Source organism: Sceloporus occidentalis, unplaced genomic scaffold, assembly GCF_023333645.1.
Source record: "Sceloporus occidentalis isolate IW3139 unplaced genomic scaffold, rSceOcc1.0.p SCAF_125, whole genome shotgun sequence".
Classification (NCBI taxonomy): domain Eukaryota; kingdom Metazoa; phylum Chordata; class Lepidosauria; order Squamata; family Phrynosomatidae; genus Sceloporus; species Sceloporus occidentalis.
This window is the reverse complement of record NW_028317105.1, coordinates 1843279-1857154: the sequence shown is the minus strand read 5'-3', so window position 1 is coordinate 1857154 and position 13876 is coordinate 1843279. Positions and strand designations below refer to the sequence as shown.

Below are 13876 nucleotides of genomic sequence, written 5' to 3'. Positions count from 1 at the left end.
CCCGCCCACATGCTATGTAAGCAAAAAAAGTAGAATGCGGCCATGCAAATCCAGTAGCCGGCCTTTATTAGATTATCAGGTGGCCACTGGCCTTAAAGTGCCAAGGCCACCTTATCATCGCCAACCCAGCACTGATCCTGACAATAAATCACTGGTAATGATAGTAAACTGGGTACCAATGCATATTTGGGCCGATCACATGAGTGTAAGGGGCTGCTGTCCCTTTTGCCTCGTGTTAGAGACACCCCTCCATATTGCAGACCATGCTTGTACCAACCATCCAGGAGAAAAAATATTAAGAGCCATCATCCGGTTTTGTATAAGAATGTTATGAAGACACCACTTTTCTTCCACCTTTGCAAAGAGTTACACCTTGTAAATGAAATATCAACAGAACTGCAGAGAACCTTCAGCCCAACTCGGCTAAAGTGTGAGAGTCTATTTTTAATGCATACGTGTTCAGTAAATCTCCTGTAGCAACAACGGTGTAATACCACATAATAGCGAGATAGTACAGATATCCTCATCAAATGGGATAGAATCCAACAGAGCCACAGAGAACACTCATCATAACACTACAAATTGAATTCATACTTAAAAGGGGAAGAGAACAAGATAGTTATAGAATTTCGATAAAGGTTGCATTTCGTGGTTCTGTTCTTTCGGTATCCAATATCATTCTAAGTATTTGAATTTACTTTTCCATGAAAGATATGGTAGGCAGAACTACTGCTTTAACTTATATTGTATAGTATAAATTATACATACTCTGATCTGTACTTATATCATTTATGATTAGATGACTCTATTTGAAGCTAATGTATGTGTATTTCTATAAGGCAGATAGTTAAGTACCTTTTTTGTTGCTGTCCTGTTGGCAGAAAGTACATAGGGACATACTAATGACAAACTGTTTTGAGTTTCAATGAACTAGCCATACTGATGCAAACATAAAGTTGTTTTTTGTAAATACCGTATTTGCCCGATTATAAGACAAGTTGTTTTTTTCAGAACAAATGCTCTGAAAAATAACCATTGTCTTATGGTTATTTCTTCTAGGAGGCTATACCACGGATTTACCACCTTCTCAGTAAATTAAAACTTCCTTCTACTTCGTTCTACTTCTAGGCCTTTGACCCTCTATTTTTAGCTGTTGTTCTAACATGTCTCCCCATTGAAATAAGCTTCCCTCCTGTCTTCATGCTAATTAGCTATTATGGTAAACTAAATGAATTATATAATTTTTTTATGGTAATTATTTTAATCAGATCAATTTACAATAAATAAATATATATATGGTCAGTCAGACCAAGATAAGCTGAGATCTATGCTAGCTTGGCCAGATAATATTAATGTAAACTGGGCAATAGCTTGATATTTATGAATACATAATAAGTATGTAAGCTTCCAATATGTTCTATTTTGACTGTGGAGATAAAATTATCTCTGACTTCTCTCCCACCTATCAGTTCAGCTTTCAATCCTTCAGACAAAGGAGTAGAGGTATTGCCAGGGTCCTAGCAGTTTTGTAATGGGCAAAGTTATGAAGTAGTATATAGACTGTCAGTGCTCTAAAAACGGCATTATTTCTCGATATAAATTAACTTTGAAAGTGATTATTCATGAAGATGTTTTTACAGATCCATTTTCTATAGTTACCAATACTGATTCTCTTAGCTTAAAAGCATGGGGATGGAATCAAAATAATGTTTGCTTAAAGTACTTACCAGAATGATAGCTGTAATAACAAGTCTAAAAATATTATACTTCAGTAAGTTTTTTTGCTCAATTCCCTTTGCATTTGTTTTTCTCAATCTGAAATACGTCAAGGTTAGATTTATGAATTTCCCATTCAACTTGGTTCCGGTGTCAAGCATGATCATATATTGCATCCTTATTTGCAGAGTTTATTTGTTTATAGTATTGTGCAATATGGCTGATAAGTGCATTACTCTGGTTTTGGGGGGTTTGTTTTAACCCCAAAGTGATTTGGAGTATATACATACTTAAGGAGCCTGCAATGAATGGTGCCCATGCTCCTGTAACCCTACGGTATGTGCTCAAGGTTGGATGGGGTTCTAGTAAGAGACACATCAATATGGTGATCTTGGGTCTTCTCTAGCTTTGGTACCCTGAAATAAGATTAATCCAGGAATTTCAACACAACGTCACTAATTATTTAACAATACTTATTATTCTACCATGTTACATTATCAAGTCCTCCTGGATAAAAATGTCTTTTAAGAAACCGTGACCTTCATGCTTTTTCGAAGCATTGTGTACGTTCACCCCAACCATGTTATGACTGGAGAAGTAAGTTGGAATAATTAGTGTTCTGAGAAACCTTGATTTAAATTGCTTTTAATAAATCAGTAGTTGCATAATGCACTGTATGTGTTAAATTTTGTTCTAATCATTATTTTGATGTTCATTACACGGAGGTGGATTTCATCTGCTGACACCGATCGTCTGACAGCTCGACGTCTTTTCTGACAGACAATGGCGGGGTCTACCTTCACTAAACGGACAGATTGCTGAAATAGCAGCAATCTTCAGTGTTTTAATGATTACCTTAAGCAGGCAGAGTTATTTTGAGTAATACAAAGAATGGACTGTTTCTAAATTTTGCTAGACCAATATAATAGCCATGAAAGTTTAGGAAGCCTTTGCCTCTGACTGAATTTAAACATTCACAAATTTTGCAATGTACTTGTCTTAATTTTTAATACATATAGGGCTATTTATATGTCTAAGTATTTGAAAGAGGAAAACAAAGAGAACTTTTCACATTCTAAATCTTAATGTAGAATTCCTAAATTTATATAGATCATGCTTTTCAGGTTTCTTTTCTTTTTCACTTACGCAGCATCATAAAAACATAATTATAACTTTATAATCAGATATTAAGGGGGTAGTAGAAGCATTATTAAACATTCATCTACAAACACAAGACAAGCCAGAAGGCTTGTTTCTCCCTCAGAAATCTCAACCACAAGGGATTCTGGGTAGGCACATGCAAATAAGGTCAACAATGATCACCTTTTGCCTCTGTATCCACTTTATACATGGATCCCTTGAAAGTAATTGCCCGCTGTACAAGACAGCCTTTAAACAACAAGGGTTCCATGTATAAAGTGGATATAGAGGCAAAAGGTGATTATTGTCAACCTTATTTGCATGTGCTTACCCAGAATTCCTTGTGGTTGTGGCAGCACCATGAGATTTTCTGAGGGAAAAAACAAGCCTTCTGTCTTGTCTGATGTCTGGAATCTACTACTCCCTTAATTTTAAGTGGAAGGGTTTTCCATCACCTTTACCCACCATAATTTATGTGATGGTATTTCTCATGCTACCCCAAGCCTCAAGTATTAAGTTAGTATCAAAGCCTTCTGCTGATGAATCCTATTAAGGGCAAAACAGCTGTCAATGAGCAGTGCTTTTACTACTGCATCCCTTACCTGAGTTTTATCTAAAGGCTGTCTTGTTCGGTGGGTGATTAATTCCAGGGGACCCATGTATAAAGTAGGTATAAATCCAAAAAGTGATTGTTGTTAGGCCTATTTGCATATGGCTACCCAGAATTCCTTGTGGTTGTGGCAGCACCATAAGATTTTTGAGGCAAAAAAAAGCATTCTGGCTTATTTGATGTCTCTAGGTGCATGTTTTATAATGCCTCTATTACCGTATTAATTTTAAGTGGAAGGGTTTTCTATCACCTTTACCCGCCTTAACTTATGTAATGGTAATTATAAATTATAAATATGTAAACTTTTTTTTTTTTTTTTTTTTTTTTTTTTTTTTTATGTCAACAGTACAAATTCAGAGCATTAATTGTATACAATCGCTTCTCGGCCTTTTGGCTAAGATCAAGTGTAGTTCCTCTTTGAGAAGGGGGGGACTATGCTGATCCTCTGGCCTTAGGGTTCGGGATAGCAGATGGAGCCTGAGGTGAAATTGCCCTGGCAGAAATGCTGGAGTCACCGTGTGTGGTATTGCACGCCACTGCACACGGTGAGCGCACGTTTCCACTGGCGGCCTGTCAGCACTACCTTTTCCCCAGGTACCTTCTGGTCCTGGGGTTAAGTTTATATTTTTGAATTAGGCAGGCCAGCAATGGTCTGTCCTTAAATTATTTTTCCTTATTTATATAATTCACTTCGTTTTCACGAGTGCCCATTAATTTGCCCCCCTTATTTGATTCACGGTTTGAAATTCACGGCTTGGCCCTCACGATTCTATGGCACACGTATTTGATCCCACGTTTTTGGACACTGTTTTCTTTTTAAGAGGCAGTGAAGCCTGGACTTTGCTGGAGGAGGATTGGGAGCCTTCTGGCCCCTTCCTCTCTCTACAAACACAGCAAGGAGTCTCACTCTTCGGGGTGAGACTCAAGATCCGACCCTCCCATGGGGGGGGGTTGGAATTTGTCCGAGTTCTCCGTGAGGGAACTTGGAATCGTAGTCTGGCTTCTGTTGCCTTGTGCACAGAATGCGGCACCAAAAGGAGCACGCACCTCGGGCTTCCTAAAAAAAAAATTAATTGTATACAATGTTCTTTAGAATTCTAACGTGTGAATGCTAGCAGTAAGCATTAAAGGGAAACGTCTCTTGATGATTTTCTCATATACATATTGTGGGTGATTTACTGAATGGAGAGTTTTGAAGGAAAGTCGTGGTTTCACTATTCATTTTGAAGGGTCAATGCGGTTCAATGTGTGAGGATATTTTAATGCAAACTCTTAACTGAATTATACAAGGCCAGCCAAGTTCCCCTGTGGCAGAAGCTCACTGGGTTGGCCGAAGGGGGTGTAGATCTGGCTTGTCTGTGTCTGTAGATGAGTGTTTATTAATGCTTCTACTACCCCCTTTTTAAGTGGAAGGGTTTTCCATCACCTTTACCCACCATAACTTACATAATTTTTTTTTTTTTTTTTTACTTTATTATCAAAACAAAAATAATGATAATGTGTCTTTAACCCCTTCAATCCCAGGGGTTTTTGGTACCTCAAAGCCCAGAGCAATTTTGCCATTTTTGGGGTATGTCGGTTTAGTGATGATTCTCTTTTCCTGTGAATAGTGTACCCATGTAAACTATATATTGTTTTTTCAAGGAGAGATAGAGCTTTCGTTTGATACCATAGTTGGATGATTAGCTGAAAATTTAGAATGAGAAATTTAGTGAAAACTAGCGAAGATTAGAAAAATAAACTAATTTTCTTTTACATTTTCCCTCTGAATCCTCACAAAATTAGGTAAAGTGATGGAAAATCCCCTCCAAGTTTATCAATTCAGGTGTCCTGATTTCAGAAATACCTAATTTATATAGATTTTCCAGACTTTCCCAGCACCAGGGAGCATACTATAAGGTGTACAATTTTGTATAATTTTTATGCCTATGGCTTAACGGGTTTGGGGGTTGTGAACGGGGGCAGAATGGTTATACTGGCTAGATGTTATGCTAGGGCAATGGGAAGTAAGGTTTTTTAATAATTTTTTTATTATATTTTTTAATATATTTAAAAAAAAAAAAAAAATGTATTTAAATTTTTTAACATTTTTTTTTTATATATTATTTTTACACAGAAATGGTTAGATGTCCTCTTAGGGACCTCCTGAACATGCCAGTGATTTCACAACGACATCACAGCTCACATCATAATTTTTTTTTGTATTATATATATTATTATTTTAAAGATTTATTTAATATTATTTTTTAAATGAATTAACTTTTTTTTTTCAGCTTTTCTATTACAGGGCGGGAGGGGGAGTGAGAGAGATGGTTTCTCACTCCCCTCCCCGCGATCCCCCTGCACCGATCACACTGTGAGGACCTGCATAGAGATCGCAGCGTCTCTGTGCCTCATCGGAGGCCAGGATATCCCCGTAACCCGGAAGGGAATGCCCGATCACACGTTTGCAACTGCGCGATCGGGCAGTTTACCGGTAACAGCTTACCGGCTTTCACGGTTTCGTCATGTGTCCCTGACGCTGCCCGAAGGGCTGGACGTACCGGGACATCCATAGGGGTTTCTTTGTGGGCGTTTTTTGGACGTCCCGGTACGTCTATAGGGGATTGAAGGGGTTAAGACCAAAGAGAGGTTACATATTCAAATGTGGGTCCTGGTCGTAAGTGAGCATCGTATCATTTTTTAATATAATAAACTATAAACATAATAAGTATTCTGTAACTATCTTAAGTTTGCATGCTGTTGGTAATCTATGATATCCTTTTTGTTTTTCCGTCACTTTCCTCATTAACAAATTCCACACACAACAGATTTTTTTCCCCTCAAAACAGAACTTGTGTTTTTACAAATTGTCAAGTTTACACAAATCCAAACTTCAAAATATCGCAACTATTTAATATGCACCACTTGTATTTTATCTCTGTCCTCAATTTTCTTTATAGAACCTGCATTTTCTGTCCGATCCAATTAGCAGTAAACTTGGTCAGTTCTTTTTTTTTTACCATTAAATTAATTGTGCTAAAGAAAATGTTCACTCTAATCCACACTTTGTCCTAAACTGAAATATGCAAATAATGTGCTGACAAGCAAAAATGGCAAATTTTTAAGCATTTTGTAACCCTAATTGCATATTTCTTTATTGCTTCCCTTAGAAACCAGCCAGATACCATTTAGCTAATGGATAATAGCAGGACAAAATATTGAATCTAAAAGCACTTGTTGGGGGTCGGGGGGGGTTCTCAAGTTTATAAATAAGAAAGCTGTCTATAATAAACACACTTCAGTGGTTGATATGCTAATCTGTAGATTTAACTGATTACATATTCTCCAGAGAATTTCATAACAAATGAAAATCATCCTGTTATTTGTCTGAAATATCCTGAACCTGATGCACTGGTTTTGTTTGCTTGGGATGAAGTGATACTATATCTATATCCTCAAAGTCCAGGGTTTCATGAGACAGTCTTTAATTTTGGGGCACTGTCCCACTGTCACGGGTAGCTGTCTAACTTTTCCAGGCACTACAGATATTAGGCCAGTTATAGAGATCTTCATATCCGGCCGGTTGCCGCACACCACAGCACCTGGTCTGTCGCTGGAGTGGCAGATTAGGTACGAATGTTGGGCAGTGTCATGACCCGGGCGAGGAAATCAGGGAGAAGCCTAGATGCAGGGGATATGATGGACTCTATCTTTACCCCATGATGCATAACAAACAACTTGTAGGTGCAGACAGGCTAGATGAAACACACAGGGCTGGATAGGCGAGTACCGGCAGGACTGGTTAGTATAGACAGGACCAAGCTGTTGCACCATGGCAGGACTGCAACCACACCAGACGGGTAGAACAAACTGGACGCTCACGGACAGGGCTGGAGCTGGAAAGTCTACAAAAAAAGGTGTTAGGCAGGATAGCCCTCGGACAGGGCTCTGGGCACAAAGCAGGATAGCCTTGAGGCAGAGCACTTGGCAGAATACAGACAGGACGTTTCTTAAAGAAACCGCGTAGGACAATGACAATTAAAGTCCCTGAATGAAGAAAGCAGCAGGTACTTAAGGAGTAGGGCTGCACCAGATCACAAAGCCCAGCTAACAATATAAAAGTAGCCAGAGTTCCCAAACCCAGAAGAGTGGCCATTAGTGGCTGCCAGTGCAAATAGCACCGCAACTGGAAAGTAGCGTGGAACCATGACAGCCAGGTGCCAATCTAAACCTGCTCTGATCTACAGTGGATATCTGTGGTTTTCCAACCCAGACATTTACTGTTGCTTCCACATGATCACCTTACAATGCTAGTGTAGCAAGGTGGCTATTCAGGTAAGACAGGCTAGTCCATTCGTCATATACCCCAACAAATATATCCCAATTTAGACACCTGAAATGTTGGGGATATTCTATGTAAGAAAACACTGCATTTTAAAAAAAACTGGCTTTACTTTTAACATTAAACATGCCCTAGATCAGTCAAAATATATCTTTTAAATACCACAATGCCTCTGGGACGAGCAATTCTTTACATTGAATATAATACCTTTAAGATGAATCAACTTTTAGCATTATATTTCAATCCAAAAATATGTGATGAAGCAAAACATTTGGAAGACAGGTACTTTAAAATGAAATAAAGGCTTTGATAATCTACAAGGAAATAGAACCTAATATAGAATTGACAATGGTTATCGAGCAATATTATCTTGACCTATAAAAGAATAATTTTCTTTCTTATGGAACTACAGTGCACATTGTTATTCTGAGGAATAGTTTAATCTTTACTCAATTGTCTTATCCAATAGACAGAATCAGTAAAAGTATTTTCATCACTGTAATCTTCTTTCCGCAGAAGTAATCATATGCTTGAATGGATGATGGCTGAAAATTCCAGTTTTCTGATTTATACTTCATACAAATTGGTAGGTGCTGGGAAAGAAAAAAAATCCCTTTGTATTTTGTTTATATTATATTAATGTTAAAAAAATATAAAAACAGAAATTTAACACAATACCTAACACTGTTTTCGCTTTGGAAAAAAAAGGCAAATGGCATCAATTTTATACTATTTTTATACCAATAAGAACTATAATCAAAGGTCTGTTTGGGAAAAGTATGCTTCTGCAATTGGGAAGAAATTTTAAGGAGTAGCTTAAGGGAGGTTGGTTATTGTTAGCTTTTTTAACATGTTTTTCATTTAATTCACAGAGTTTGTTCATCTACAGCTGCTGATAGCAGCTTAGCACCCCAAAAAATATGGGAATGGGATAATATGACCTTTTAACTTTTTGTTTGTGAGTTGATCACTTTGTGGGGAAACCATGGGCTTTACCGGCCCCCGAGGCCAAAAGGCGGCAGCGTTCCTTTGGGAGAAATGCAAAAGCTCTGGAATAGTATTCCAAATCCATCCCTGCATTCTATGAATACGTTTGATTCACCCCTGTGTGATGAGGTGTTCTGTCATCTGGGAGACTTTTTGTCCCATTGTCCCAAGTACAGAAGAAAGAAGGACAGAAGAATCAGGAGCTGCCAATGACTATGATGTTCAGTGTGCGGTGGTAAGTGGCTAAGATGTCTTAAAGGTCAGGTTCCTGGGTAGGTAGTATATGTGTTTGTAATTTGTGTGACAACATCTTATATTTATTAAAATAATCTAACTGGAATTAGAAATCTCCAATCCTTTCACTAGAGCACCTGCCCCACACATTAACAGCTGACTTAGGGAGCTTTAAAGATCCTTCCTGTAACATTTTGTAAGAGCAGACCTGTCACCTAAAAAAAACCTTGACATTAATCACCAAAGCATAATAAAAGTTATAATTTTAAACACACCCAGCAATTCTAAGATAATTGCAATAAAAAGATTTGGATGGTCACTGTGGAGAAGGCAATGTATTCCGTCATACAATAGATTTCCCTTTTCATTGGTTGTTTGTTTAACAGTCTCCTAAAGTTATGTAATTATTATGGGTTATTTTTTAAAAAAAGGTTAAAAAATAACCCAAATTATGAGTAGTTGTCTTTAATGAAAATGCAAGATCTCCTTGTCTCTCTATGTCTGAATAAATGTTAATCTTATCGTCACAAAGTGTATTGTCAATTTTCACTGTTCCCTATCGTAATAGCGCTACGGAATCTACTGGCGCTCTATAAATAGAATGTACTATAATGTATTTTTTTCTTTTTTAAACTTTTTTAAGTCAATGGTAACATAATTTATTTCCATAACAACCTTATACACATCCATAGACTGCTTACCATACTGTGATGGTATGGAGAATTCAAAAGTAATTTACTTTATTTACATTTACATTTATTTTTTCCAGTATTGTAATTTTTTTCCAAAGTGATTTATGACAGATGGGTAGTTGATTCCCATCTGGTAACAATCAAGGTGTGCGTAGGCCGACAGCACAATTCACGGACTGCATTTTACGTATGGGCAAGTAACTACAATACCCCATGGAAGGAAGAGCTATCTTTGAAAAACTCCATATATATAAATCAGCTGGAGATTAAGTTACCCTGCGCACCTTGACATTAATGGGCCTTTGTGTTTTATTCGAAGGAAAAGTTAATATGAGAGCTAGCGTTCTAATTTCTTACATAAGAATAGACATCTCCCACTGCTTATAACCTTTAAAAGATTAAGGGTCATCAGCATTGAGTGAGTTTATTTTGTTTTTCCCTCTAGTTGCCGGTACTTGGATGGACAAACTATCTTGGTCACCATGGGACCTATTTACTAGTAATGTGATGTTTGCTTAAGAAAAGGAGTTATAATTGGCCTGCATTGTATTTCTAAAAGTTTAGCGTGTCACATGTCAGACGTACTTTGTAGCTAAGCCACTGTGTAAGCACAATGCGAAAATAAATTGCTCTTTTTAATGTGTTTCTTACACAGGAAAAACAGTAAATGGCAACTTCGCACAAAAAACCTCAATTGTGTCTATTATGTTTTATCTCATAAGTGATCTTTATAACCTCTGAAAGAAATTAGTTAATTCAATGTGTTTTATTGTGACCTTTAAATTCAAATGGAAAATAAATAGCATCCTAAGTTGTGTGTCTTTGGCCTCATCTAATATATTCAGTAATATATTTTTATATGGGGAAGCTGCATCGAGGGTAGAGGTTGAATATATTTTTGCTTAAACGGCATCACGGAATGCTCATGGCTTTCATTTTGATGGCTAGAAGGATGACTCCCGCAGTCAAAGTGACACCGAAAAGGACATTGGCATTATCTGGATTATATTGACATTACGTAGTATAGATTTGATAAATTTGCACCTCAGTCTGTCTGTTTTAGTATATTTACGTTGATAAGTGGAAGCACATTTTGTAAATTCTGCCTGTGTCATAATCCAGCTGGGATAAGTATATGTTATATGAAAATGTTATCGGAAAGTGAATGGGACAAAGAAGAGATTACACCTGAGAAAATGTTTATATTCTACGAGTGATTTTAGGTACTCGTGCTGCTCTGGTCTTAGCAGTTGAGTTGCCTCACTGGGAGCCTATAGACAAGAGACACTTGAGTACCTAACAGCTGTCAACTGAGGTTGCATGTCCTCGCATGGTAATCATACCTATGAACTTCCCAGGGTTGGCAAGCCAGAGTTCTCCTTCTTTAAGGGGTATTGCTAACTGATCGTGTGGATTGGGATAGCTGCACATAGGAGCACAGGGTTAGCCTCAAGAAGCCTCAAGAAGTCGGAAAATAGGAAGGGGGTTAGGCAGGAGTGGACATGGTTAAATGTTGCTCCCCTGCAAGGAGAAAGAGAAAAGTGAGCAGGGGCGCAAGGGCTTCACCTGGATATTCTGGGTCAAACCCATATATTTTCCAGTCACAAACCAACTCCCAGATTCAATAATGAAACTAACTGTCCTGGAGGCACATTAATCATGTCATTTCCATGGGTTCTGGAGATGTAGACCTTGGAACAGGCCCACATGGTCCATTGTACTTTTTAAAGGCTGGAACTGCTACTTTCACTTACTAGAATATGCAGTTCTTAATCACATACTTCTACCATTAAAACACATTATGAGTACCTATCATTCTGTAATTACGAGAAACACTGGAAACATTGTAGGCTTTGAGTTTTTGAATCTCCAATTGAATCCAACGTATGTGGTAACATGAACCTTACACTTATCTTTTCTATTTGCAACACATATGAAATACTTTTTTATAATTTTAAGCAAAGTGCAGTGTTTTCTACTATCGCATGTATAGTATTTAAAATATTGCTTAAAAAGAATCAACCTTAACAGAAATCATTTCTATCCTAAGGATCCTACAAATTTTTTTTAGCAATCTGTCTAGAAATCATAGGGTTAAGGTAAAAATAAAATAGATTATGTTGATTTTGCTCTATTTGAAATTATATAACTAAAGACACAGAAGATAACGATGGAACTGAAAGATAGGCTAATGGTTCGTGTTATCTCACACACCTAATTAATACAACCATCAGGTCTCTTTTCTATTGTTCTGAATGTGCAATTTGACATGCTTCATGGACCTGTATTTGTAACCTGTAATTATAAATATAAAATAAAACCGTGATAAGCCAATTACATGTCACATGGTATTATTTGCTCCATTAATTCGCAAATCCCTGTGTTCATGTGTTTCTTAGCAACCAATTTTCATCTTTGTCCATGGTTATAGAAGAAGGTATTATACAAATTGTCTGTGCAATTTGCATTTTGAGGTGATAAGTAGAGTCCCAGTCTTTGTTTTTAATAGATCTGGCATCAGCATCATAGCAAAGTCTACATATCCTTCTATCAGGAGGAGAAAAGTGAAAAATAAATAGTCTCTGATGGTCCACCAGTAGAAATTAAATGAAACCATTTAGTAGAACCGAAAGTTGTTAGCTCAGGACATACTTGGAGGTGACCTGCTATTTGACAGCTTCTTGTACGAAACATAAGTGGTGAAGAACTGACATATGCATGGCCTTAGAAATGTGTGTTTTGGATTTCCCTACGTAGGCAAACAATGTATGTATCGAGCGTACATGGGAACTTCCCAGGGTAGAAATACTCATCTTTCAGATCAAGTTACATCATGAAGGGGCTAGCAAGCCATGCATAAAGCCAGGGCTAGCTCAGTGTAGGGGTAAGGCTGGCCTCAAAAAACTTTTAGTCAGTGAGTGGAGGGTGAACTTAGCCAAATGCCCAGTGAAAGAAAACAAATCACACACAGACCTTGTAACGCAGGACTTCACCTGAAGACTCCAGATAACACCAGGAGAGTATGATATTAAGCCGCACCACACGTATGTTTCTCAAAGGCACTATGCCACACCTTATGTTTTTTTCTCCTTGTACAATGAGCATTTGACTTACCAGTATAAACATTTGATTTATGTGGGAGGTCTGTCTTATCATAGATGGGTGGTTAATGGGGCAGAACTATGCTTGACATAGACATACTGTATGTCATTGTTAAGTCCCCACCCTGGAGGTCAGAGGACTGCCCCTGAGGTTCCACTGGACCCTTAAATCTAAGTATAAACGTCTAGTCACAGCATAGTAAATGTTTAAATCAGATTATAATGTACTCATGTACTTAGGAGGTTTGAGGAAAGAGCAAAAATGTAAAAGTTAAAGCCTCATTAGACCCAAAAATTGCATATGTGGAGCACTACTACAGGATGGTATACTACAGAAAGAACAATAGCAAAACGTACCATGCCAGCAATATAGCAAACCCTCATGTACTCACTAAAAAAAGTTTTAATACATTTCAGTATATTCACTACAAGGATATAATACTATATTTATATGCTGTGCACAACCATCACAACCATCATACTCTAACACTGAATAAAGTATTGTTTAATAATCTAATTTGGCTGTGTTAAAGGTTGTTAATGCCAACAACTACTAAAAAAAATCTTAAAACATTTGCAGCTTTTTAAAGTGTAAAAAAAAGGCATAATAAAGTGAGAACGCGTCTGAGTAATTTTATCCTTAAAGGTGAAACTTTATTATTACATTTTGATATTGTCAACCCACATCTGTTTTGCAAAAATGTGTATCTATGAAAGATTGGTAAGATTTGCTGTTTCCTATCTGAAGTATTTAGTATCAAATATGACAACCTCTAAACTTTCACTAAATTATGAGACTGCTGCATGAATGAGTTCTTCTAATGCCGTCCATTAAATTGCAATATATCATTTTGATCGTATAACAAAGATTACGTGTCCGGGGCGGATGTGCTCCAATTATCAGCTCTGTGTTTGACATAGGTATAAATGGATTTATCGTGTCAGCAGATGATGCTCGGGGACCCTATAGATATCTGTACCCACAGTGTAAGGGCAGGGGAAAGAGATCTTTGTAAGGGTCCATTTTTACATCTCTATTTTTTTTTAATATTTTTACATTTCTAATGCATGA

The 13876-nt window shown here is 37.3% G+C and overlaps 1 protein-coding gene and 1 non-coding gene across 2 annotated transcripts in view; one reads left to right on the top strand and one right to left on the bottom strand.

Annotated features, from left to right (window-relative positions):
* The window catches only part of LOC149281989 (protocadherin-11 X-linked-like), a 349492-nt gene that overhangs the window by 36815 nt on the left and 298801 nt on the right, over positions 1-13876 (bottom strand). The gene's annotated exons all lie outside the window — the stretch shown is intronic.
* On the top strand, positions 3841-4022 carry LOC149281991 (U2 spliceosomal RNA). The gene has a single exon (XR_016278001.1). It is a non-coding gene; the product is annotated as a U2 spliceosomal RNA (small nuclear RNA).